Source organism: Theropithecus gelada, chromosome 3 (genome assembly GCF_003255815.1).
Source record: "Theropithecus gelada isolate Dixy chromosome 3, Tgel_1.0, whole genome shotgun sequence".
NCBI lineage: Eukaryota > Metazoa > Chordata > Mammalia > Primates > Cercopithecidae > Theropithecus > Theropithecus gelada.
In genome coordinates this window covers 19347754-19357265 of record NC_037670.1, presented here as the reverse complement: position 1 = coordinate 19357265, position 9512 = coordinate 19347754, and the positions used below count along the sequence as shown (strand labels likewise).

General features: G+C 51.4%; 1 pseudogene; it reads right to left on the bottom strand.

The window, feature by feature from the left end:
* Nucleotides 1-472: 472 nt before the first annotated feature.
* Nucleotides 473-7821, bottom strand: LOC112621556 (annotated as a pseudogene).
* Nucleotides 7822-9512: the final 1691 nt, after the last annotated feature.

Genomic DNA, 9512 nt, shown 5'->3' with positions numbered 1-9512 from the left:
GTGAACCCGGGAGGCAGAGCTTGCAGTGAGCCAAGATCGCGCCACTGCACTCCAGCCTGGGTGACAGAGACTCCATCTCAAAACAAAACAAAACCCTAAAGAAGAGGCACCTGAGCCGCTGGCTTGAGCCTGCTCCCCCTCTGAAATGTCTTCAGTAAATCTGTGCCTGCTCCCACACTGAAGTGTCTTCAGTAAATCTGTGCTTTCCTTGCTTCTCCTGTTTCTTTCTCTTTCATGGCTTGGCTCTTTTGTTACTTTGCACATTTTGTTCAATTCTTTGTTCAACATGCCAAGAACCTGGACAACTCTATCAGGTAACAGAAGGTGGCTGGGAGCCTGCGGGAACGTTGTTCCCTGAGACAAAGTAGCTGCCGATTCTCTCCAGAACGCGGTGACACAGCCAGACAGGAACTGCTGCCGCTGCCGCGCCCACAGGTCTTGCTTGTGCACCAGTGGCAAGATGAAGATGGTTTCAGTCAAACTTATCACCAGCACAGCCATGCACTCCACAAAGCAGACACCCCTGAGGGGAGCGCTGATGGCCGTAGCCGGCAGTGTGTCGCGCACAAGGATCGGGAAGACTGGGTAGCGCAAGAGGAGGGTGATCTTGAAGGAGAACCTCTCGCCACTGTCGGGGGCCAGGTGGGAGCCCATGATGTCCATGACGGTGAGGAAGACGAGGGGCAGCAGCAGGCTGACCACACAGAGGACGGCCACCGGCGATGACCACACAGGACCTCACTCCTACACAGCAGGCACTGACTCCACGCTGAACTCCGGGAAGCAGGGCGGCACCCCAGCAGTTCCCATGCTCCCCGGTTCGTAAAGACGCTCCTGTCAAACTTCCCCTTTTCTGGCAAGCGCCACAGGGAGATGCTGATTTCACGGATGATGTGGGGCGGCTGCTGAAGGTCAGCGAGCAGCTCGGACATCGAAGGGGAAGTTACAGACGTCAAGGCTACAGGCGGCCACCACCTGGAGGGGCTTGTAGTTCCGGACCTCACCTTGATACCGGATGTACACGTACGGGGTATTTGGAGACTTCCCCACGTCCACAGACTCATTGATGAGAGTGTCTGGGACCCACATCCGTGAGGATGGAAAACTTGGTGATGTCCAAGTCATCAGGATTCCACTGGAGAAACTCACCAGTCCAGCACTGCCAGGGCCAGATTCTGGGTCAGTGGCCGGTACCTGCTTTTTCTCATCCCTGCTGAGGATGGTGTAGACCACGGGTGTCCAGTCTTTTGGCTTCCCTGGCCCACATTGGAAGAAGTGTCTTGAGCCACATATAGAATACACTAACATTAATAATACTAATGGACTAAAAAAAAAAATCACAGTAAAATCTCATAAATGTTTTAATAAAGTTTATGAATTTGTGTTGGGCCACATTCGAAGCTGTCTTGCACTGCAGGTTGGACAAGCTTGGCGTAGGCAGTGACATCAGTGGATACGGCGTTGGCTTCCTCCAGTCCCGCACGGGCCACCCGCCCATCGTAATTGGCCAGAAGGTCATTTGACAGCCTCGGCAGAGCTGACCTTGTGGTGTTTTGGCCATGCTGGCCGCCCTTTGCCTGGAATTCTGGTGGAGGGGAGGGAGGGGTCTCTGAATAGCTTTGATCCTGGTTGAATCTGAGAATGCAAAACCCATGAGCACCAACGGCCGACTGCAGTTACTTACCCTTCCCCAAGCACTGGGGATTTTTCTCCACCCTTCTGTGCTAGAACCTGGTGGGGCTTCAGGAGGTAAAATGTATGGAAGGAAGCGTGCCCCTCTACAAGGCTGGGCCCCCAGAGGGTTTTAACCCTCAGGCTAGCCAGGGGCAGCCTCCAGCAACTTGTCAGTTATGGTTTAAAAGTTCCCACCAGTGCCGGGCGCGGTGGCTCACGCCTGTAATCCCAGCACTTTGGGAGGCCGAGACGGGCGGATCATGAGGTCAGGAGATCGAGACCATCCTGGTTAACATGGTGAAACCCCGTCTCTACTAAAAAATACAAAAAACTAGCCGGGCGAGGTGGCGGGCGCCTGTAGTCCCAGCTACTCGGGAGGCTGAGGCAGGAGAATGGCGTAAACCTGGGAGGCGGAGCTTGCAGTGAGCCGAGATCCGGCCACTGCACTCCAGCCTGGGTGACAGAGCAAGACTCCGTCTCAAAAAAAAAAGTTCCCACCAGTTCCAGGCTCCAGAGGGGTGTCGCCCACCGCAGATCTGGGCTGTGACTCTGCTCACCTGTCTCCCCAGATCTAAAGGGTGGCATGTGTCATGTGACCTCAGTGCTCTAACGGATCTAAGAAAAGTCCTTGATTTTAAGTTATTTTTTTCTTGCTGTCAGGCCAGTAGTAAGAAATTCCGGCCAGGCACGGTGGCTCATGCCTGTAATCCCAGAACTTTGGGAGGCTGAAGTGGGCAGATCACCTGAGGTCAGGAGTTGGAGACCAGCCTGACCAACATGGTGAAACCCTGTCTCTACTAAAAATACAAAGTTAGCCAGGTGTAGTGGCGCGTGCCTGTAATCACAGCTACTTAGGAGGCTGAAGCAGGAGAATCACTTGAACCTGGGAGGTGGAGGTTGAGTTTGCTGCGGCTGCCATAAGAAAGTACCACTGCTGAGTGGTTTAAACAACAGAAATGCATTTTCTGACGGTTCTGGAGGCCAGAGTATAACATAAAGGCATCAGCAAGGTTGGTGCCTTCTGAGGGCTGTGAGTGAAAATCTGTTCTAGGACTCTGTCCTTGGCTTGTAGATTTTTCCCATGTCTCACATTTTCTTTTTTTACCTTTTTTTTTTTTTTTTTTTTTTTTTTTTTTTGAGCTGGAGTTTCGCTCTGTCGCCCAGGCTGGAGTGCAGTGGCATGATCTTGGCGCACTGAAACCTCTACTTCCCCGGTTCGAGCGATTCTCCTGCCTCAGCCTGCTGAGCGGCTGGGATTAAAAGCGTGCACCACGACGCCCAGCTAATTTATATATTTTTAGTAGAGCAGGGTTTTCAGCATGTTGGCCAGGCTGGTCTCGAACTCCTGACCTCAGGTGATCTGCCTGTCTCTGCCTCCCAAAATGCTGGCATTACAGGTGTGAGTCACTGCACCTGGCCCACATTTTCTTCCTTTTGATAAGGACACCAGTCGTGCTGGATGAGGGTCCATCCTAATGACCTCACTTTAAGTGATTGCAACGGCAGAGACCCTATTTCCAGATAAGGCCACACTCGGAGGTGCTGGAGGTTAGGACTTCAACATACACATTTGGAGGGAAGACATAATTCAGCCGTAAGAGCCACTCACATGCAATGTTCCTCCGAGCCAAAGTGACGCTGATGGGAGAAAGGCCCAACTAGACTCCTCCTAGGCCAGGTGGCAGCACCCCAGTGAAGTAGGGGCACCCAGCCCAGGGTGCTGCTCTGACGGTGTTTGGCCACAGGGCTCACAGGCTGATCTGGCAGAGGCGCTCGCCTGTTATGGACTGAGTGTCTGTGTCCCCCTAAAATTCATATGTTGAAGCCCTAACCCCAGTGTGATGGTGGCATTTGGAGGTAGGGCCTTTGGGAGGGGACTGGTTTAACAGAAGTCAGAGGGTGGAGCCCCCCAGGATGGGATTCATGTCCTTATAACAAGAGGAGAGGCCAGTGCGGTGGCTCACGCCTATAATCCCAGCACTTTGGGAGGCTGAGGTGGGCAGATCACCTGAGGTCAGGAGTTCGAGACCAGCCTGGCCAATATGGTGAAACTGTCTCTACTAAAAATACTAAAATTAGCCAGGCGTGGTGGTGGATGCCTGTAGTACCAGCTACTCAAGAGGCTGAGGCAGGAGAATCGCTTGAACCCGGGAGGTAGAGGTTGCAGTGAGATGAGATTGCACCACTACACTCCAGCCTGGGCAGAAGAAGAGGAGAGACAAGCACCCTCACCCCGGGACCACACGAAGAAGAGGTTCTGTGAAGACAGTGCTGGAAGGCAGCATCTGTGGACCGGGAAGAGGCCCTCACCAGTGACCGAATCGGCTGGCACCTGAACTTGGATTTTCCGCCTTTAGAACAGCAAGAAACGCTTTCTGTTGGCTTAAAGCCACTCAGGCTACGACATTTTCTTAAAGCATCCCCAGCTAACTAAGACACGACTCAGGGTCGGGCGCAGTGGCTCACACCTGTAATCCCAGCTCTTTAGGAGGCCGAGGCAGGTGGCTCACCTGAGGTCGGGAGTTCGAGACCAGCCTGGCCAACATGGAGAAACCCCATCTCTACCAAAAATACAAAAAAAAAAAAAAAATTAGCCAGGTGTGGTGGCGCATGCCTATAATCCCGACGACTCAGGAGGTTGAGGCAGGAGAATCACTTGAACCCAGGAGGCAGAAGTTGCGGTGAGCCAAGATCGCGCCATTGCACTCCAGCCTCTGCGCAAAAACAGCGAAACTCCGTCTCAAAAAAAAAAAAAAAGAGAAGACACCGCTCAAACTTCTGGCCAAAAGCAAATCCTGAATGACTTTTAACATCCTTTATGGTAATTAAGGAACCCTGTGGTGCTGGGAAGCAGTTGCTCAAACATCCTCTGGGCGTGGTCTCCTGGCGAGGGGATTTCATTCGCTGCCAGGGTGTGAACGGCCATTTATTTACACAGTTATACCTGAGACGAGTGGGGACAGAGCTGGCTCAGTTCACCCCCCACTAGAGCATTCTCTCTAGTGTTGCCTTGCACGGATCACACACCCCACCCCACTACCTGGCTTGACACCAAACTCGCTAACCCTGAGACTTTGGTCGTTCAAAGAAAACAGCCATTTATATTCCTCTTCTGTGCTCTTGTAATATTTAACTAGGCCTTTTACTTAAACAATTTCAGGAACTGGCTTTAAAAGATCCAGAATATCAACCAAGGTTGTAGAGGGTCCCCACCTTGGGAAGGAATGCTGAGCCACAGATTTACAGCCTTGCTGCCCGAGTCAGACAGCCAGCTGGCCCGTGACTCAAAATAACCATTGCAACCAGACGTGCTGACCAGCCTGTCCCAGTCCTCGGAGGCCTTCCCTAGCCCAGCCTGCACACCCTACCCTGATATCAGTTTCCACCCTTTGCCTGACAAAAAGTCCCAACCAGTTCCTTTCTAGGACTCAGTCAGGGATTCCTTCTCTCCCTTGAGCTGCCTCCCTTATGACTGGACATAAGCTCCAATGAAGCCTTTGGCCCCCTGTCAATTTTCATTGCATTGAGAGCCCAGGAACTCATGGTTGGTAACATATCCATTCCTGTGTCCAAACGGAAAGCTTTCTATTTTGTTTTGCATTTTATTTTATTTTATTTTATTTTTTGAGACAGGGTCTTGCTCTGTCACCCAGGCTGGAGTACAATGGCGCAGTTATGGCTCACTGCAACCTCAATCTCCTGGGCTCAAGGGATTCTCCTGCATCAGCCTCCCAAGTAGCTGGAACCATACGCCCGTGCCACCATGCCTGGCTAATTTTTTTTTTTCCAGCAGAGATGGGGTGTCACTATATTGCCCAGGCTGGTCTTAAATTACTGGGCTCAAGCGATCCTTCTGCCTCAGCCTCCCAAAGTTCTAGGATTGCAGCCATGAACTACTATCACTGGCTGAAGGCAAACTTTTTTATTTATTTTATTTTATTTTTATTTTTATTTTTTTAGAGATGGAGTCTCACCCTGTTGCCCAGGCTAGAGTGCAATGGTACGATCTCAGCTCACTGCAACCTCTGCCTCCCTGGTTCAACCAATTCTCCTGCCTCAGCCTCCCAAGTAGGTGGGATTATAGGCACACACCACGACACCCAGCTAATTTTTTGTATCTTTAGTAGAGATGGGGTTTCACCATGTTGGCCAGGCTGGTCTCAAACTCCTCACCTCGTGCTCTGCACACCTCAGCCTCCCAAAGTGCTGGGATTATAGGCATGAGCCACCGTGCCAGGCAAAAGCAAGTTTTTAAAAAAAGTATTGATCACATGACACGTGGTCAACATAACCATGGGTCATGTAAAATAAAAATAAAATTCTGAGGCCCCCCAACCATCTGAACGGACTTCCTCCTCAGCCAAGGAACTCTGAAAATTTAACCTGAGAGACTGGTTCAGGCCATGATGGGAAGTGGGGATGGGATGTGCCTTATTCTACCTCTCCAGCATTAACATCAATGCAGACTTTAAGTGTGATAAGAAACATGTGACAACCCATTCTCTCTGAAGTCTGCTACCTAAAGACTTTCTTTGCAAATAAGAGCTTCAGTCTCTACAATCCTTGATCTTAATGCAGACCTTCCTTTCTATTGATCCCAGGTCTTTTTTTTTTTTTTTTTTTGAGATGGTGTCTTGCTCTGTTGCCCAGGCTGGAGTGCAGTGGTGCAATCTTAGTTCACTGCAAGCTCTGCCTCCCGGGTTCGCCATTCTCCTACCTCAGCCTCCCAAGTAGCTGGGACTACAGGCACCCGCCACCATGCCTGGTTAATTTTTTGTATTTTTTTTTTTTTTTTGAGATGGAGTCTTGCTCTGTTGCCCAGGCTGGAGTGCTGGGATTACAGGTGTGAACCACCGTGCCCAGCCCAAAACCGATGTATTTCTTAAATGTATTTGATTGAAGTTTCATGTTTCCCTAAAATGTCTAAAACCAAGCTGCACCCTGACCGCCTTGGCACATGTTCTCGACCTCCTGAGGCCTGTGTTGATACAGATAGGAGACAGGGAAATACCGGGTAGAAGAGGGCAGTTCCCTGGGAAAGCCCCCACCTTCAAGTCTGGAAACCCACAGCCCTAAATGGGAATAGGCATTCCTGGTTTTACCCAAAAGTTGCCTTTTGGTCTGCCATGTCCCCCTGTCCTTACCCATATAAACCCCAAATCCCTGTCTCCATGAGGAGACAAACAGAAGAGCAGGACAGCAGAATGGTGGGGCAGAGAGGAGTGTCTGAACACCAAGACGAGTTCAGCTGGGGGATGGTCAGAGAGGAGATCAGCCGCTGGACGGCCAAACTCCAAGGGAAAATCATCTTCCCACTCCATCCCCTCTCCAGCTCCCCATCCATCTCGCTGAGAGCCACCTCCACCACTCGATAAAACCCCCATATTCATCCTTCAAGTCTGTGTGTGACCTGGTTCTTCCTAGATGCTGGTTCAGACTTAAGCCATCTGCAGATGGCATGACTAAAGAGTGCACTGTAACCCATGCCCACTTGGGCTTTAGCAGTCACAGACACCCCCTGGATGCTGCTGTGGGGCTGGAGCCCAGGGGCACTCGCCCCTGCTCCTGCACCTGCCCATATGTGTGCTCCCCCTCCCGTAAGGGGTTTGAACATGCATGGTGGCTCAACAGACAAGCTGTACCCCTGTTGCACATCCTACAAGGGGGATCAGGGAACTCTCCCATTTCAATGTCATGGGCCATGGTTACTCATATTTGGCTTAGAATAAATTTCTTTCAATATTTTACAGACTTTGACTCTTTTTGTTGACATTTTCCACCGTCCTTTGAGGGCACACTGTGTTGCCACCGTAACTCAACTGGTCATGCCTGGAATGTTCTGGTGGAAGACAAGCTTGGTGTCAGTTCTCTTGGGTCCCCTCTTTTCTTTCTCAGTGAATGACTTTCTGACTATCTCCGGGTCCCCATCCATTTGCCTCCCCAGGCAGAGCTCAGCTCTGGGTCTCTCCAGCTTCCCTAGGGGAGCCTCCCTGGCCACCACCCAGCTGAGGACCACCCCTCCAGAGCCCTCTTCCTGGAAAGGCTGACCTAGGGGTACAGGATGGGGTGGCAGCCCACCCAGTCGAAGCGGGGCATCCCATTCGTCTCCTGGCTAGCCAGGACTGGGCATCTTTTCAGTAGACTCATAGTGTCTAGAAGGTCTTTACTATCTGAGTCATCAAGGAAAAAGCTTTGCTCTTGGACTGATAATTAGTGCCAACTGACATGTGCTCATAAAAACAGCAAATTAGCTCATCCGCCCACACAGTGCCTTTCACCCTTGGGTGGTCTCAGAAGCACCTGCAGAGCTAAAAAGAAGTTCAGGGCAAGGCTCAATGAGGTAGGACAGGGCTGGGCCTAGGTGTGTGTATCCAGTTCCCTGGGTGACTCTAAAATGACCAGTGTGAGAACCACAGGCACTGGCCATCTGCACAACGGCTGGGAACGGGCAACCAGATCTTTCTAAAGCCCAAGAAACCACAGGCAAAAATGTACTCACCACAACGTCATTTTTAGAGTTTTGATCAGGGCCCTCTGTCAAGAAGGAGGGTCTGGGAGCCCACGGGCCTGGAGGCTGGTCAGCTCTCTTCCATGTCTCCCCTGCTCTTTCCTCTTAGTGCCTGGGACCAAAGGTGTGATAGGATGGGGGGGTGGGGGCTGGGGATGGGGAGGGGACCACGGGTGATGGATCAAAGTGCGGAAGGACGAAATCCACTGCAGAGAGAGGGAGAGAGATTCATCAGGTGCTCCTAAGAGCCAAGGGCGAGAGACTCACAGAGTAGGATGAGCAAAGGGTAGTAACGGCAGTGGCTGGTGCTGCCTCTGTGGGTTCCTGGGGCTCTCACCCAGCACTGCTTGTCACCGACTCTGTAACCTCTGACTTCTCCTTAGTTTATTAACTTCATAATCTATAAGTTTGGGAAAGGAGAGGAGACTTTATTTCTTATAAAGGGTTACAGCCTTTAAGGTGCTGTGACAGGAGAGTTCCCTGGAGCCTTCTGCGGGACTCACAAACAAGTCTGTGGCTTGCTTACCTGGCACAAACTCTTTGTGGCAGGGGGAGCATGCAGGTGAGTGGGTGCGAGGGCCAGGGCAAGCACTTTTGGACTCCGGCCTCATGGTAGCATCTAGGGTTGTGTTACAATTATTTCTCTTTATTTTTTTTTTTAAAAAAGGTAGTTTTCAGATTTTGAGACGGAGTCTCGCTCTGTCGCCCAGGCTGGAGTGCAGTGGCCGGATCTCAGCTCACTGCAAGCTCCGCCTCCCGGGTTCACGCCATTCTCCTGCCTCAGCCTCCCGAGTAGCTGGGACTACAGGCGCCCGCCACCTCGCCCGGCTAGTTTTTTGTATTTCTTAATAGAGACGGGGTTTCACCGTGTTAGCCAGGATGGTCTCGATCTCCTGACCTCGTGATCCGCCCGTCTCGGCCTCCCAAAGTGCTGGGATTACAGGCTTGAGCCACCGCGCCCGGCCAATTATTTCTCTTTATTTTATTTTATTATTTTTTTGAGATGGAGTCTCACACTGTCACCCGGGCTGGAGTGCAATGGCGCGATCTTCGCTCACTGCAACCTCTGCTTCCTGGGTTCACGCAATTCTCCTGCCTCAGCCTCCCAAGTAGCTGGGATTACAGGCACACACCACCATACCCAGCTAATTTTTTGTATTTTTAGTAGAGACGGAGTTTCACTATATTCACCAGGCTGGTCTTGAACTCCTGACCTCGTGATCCACCTGCCACGGCCTCCCAAAGTGCTGGGATTACAGGCGTGAGCCACCGTGCCTGGCCAATTAATTCTCTTCTAGTAATTGTCATCCATGGATTGCTAAGTGTTAAC